The following is a 1,434-nucleotide window of genomic DNA, read 5'->3' on the forward strand; positions in this document are numbered from 1 at the left end:
GGCATGGAGCTGTGTCAGGGGAGGGGCAGCTGGGGGTTGGGGACAGGGACTGCACCAGAGGGCGGTGGGGATGGTCCCGAGCTGCTGGAGTTCAAGGAGCATTTGGGTAATGCTCAGTGTTTGAATGTTGGTTGAGTGGTGCTATGTGGAGCCAGGGATTGGACTTGATCCTTGCAGGTCCCCACCGACCTGGGATATACTATCATTCTAAGACTGTAACTCTTTATCTAACTTATCGTACAAAAAAATGAGGCTTTTCACTCTTTGCGGGAGGCCCCAGCCTGTCTTCACTGACTTATGAACACTGATCTCAAGAAAGAAGCAGAACACTTGTAAAAGATGTATTAGCAGTGTTAGTGAAATTGTTCTTGTATTGTTTATAGGCATGGCAAGCTTTTGGTTTCCACAGAGGGCCAGATTCCTTATTTACAGGCTGAGTTGTGTGGACTCACTGGTATTGGGTCTGTTCAGGGTTTAGTCCTCTTTAGAAGAAAGCAGTGGGGCAGCCATGCTAGTGCTTTGCTTGTCTTTTCCTCTGTCACCTCATGGCCTAATGGCTGAGTAAGGGTGAGGTTTAAAAGTGGCTGAGAGGTCACAAGAGCTCAGTTATGGTTTGTTGGCAGAACCTGAGGGTAGGTGCTACCTCCAGAGAGGATGTGGAGAGTTCAGAGCCTTCTGGGGGTAGTTTTGGAAGACCATATAAGATGGAGAAACCCAGATCTGGTGTGACCTGATCACTGCTGCCTTTTGAAAGTATCTTCTTGAATGAGCTCCTGTGGACTGCAATAGTATTGTCTGATAGACAGATAGCCAAGGTGGTTGGGGAAGGAAAAAAGGTAGGGCAGGGAGAGGGCTAAAATTGAGCAGTGTCAAAGAGTATGAGTTTGGTGTTTTGGCTCCCTCTGGGCTCCACTTAACCTTGTTGGTCTTTGCTACTGCCACAATTTACTGCATGCATTTGTGGTTCAGCTGTGCTACTTACACCTAGTTGTAGGATAAAGCTCATGAGTATTTATTTCTCAGTCCCTCTAATGATTTTTTTTTTTTCTTATGACTACCTTCTTTCTAGAAAGGAACAAATCCATCTTTCCTCGTTCCTTAACCTCCTGTGTCTTGTTATGGTCAAAATTAGTTTGTGTCTGTAATAGCGTAGAAGCAACTGGATGGTAAAATCTGTGCAGGGAGAGAGATGTTGGCTTCCCTGAAGTAATCCTGAATAGGAAATAGTTACCATTTTCAATTTCTTAATTTTCTTGTAATTTTTATGTACGCATTTTGCTTTCGAAAAAAAGTGGAGGTGGGAGCAGGAAAGTATGCAAAGCAGAAACCATTTCAGTGAAACTGAAGCTGCTATTTTGAAGCCTTACTGAACTGTACAGGTAAAATTCATTTTGTACTCCAAAATTAAGAGTAAGATTTGAAACACTTGATCTG

Source organism: Meleagris gallopavo, chromosome 1, assembly GCF_000146605.3.
Source record: "Meleagris gallopavo isolate NT-WF06-2002-E0010 breed Aviagen turkey brand Nicholas breeding stock chromosome 1, Turkey_5.1, whole genome shotgun sequence".
NCBI lineage: Eukaryota > Metazoa > Chordata > Aves > Galliformes > Phasianidae > Meleagris > Meleagris gallopavo.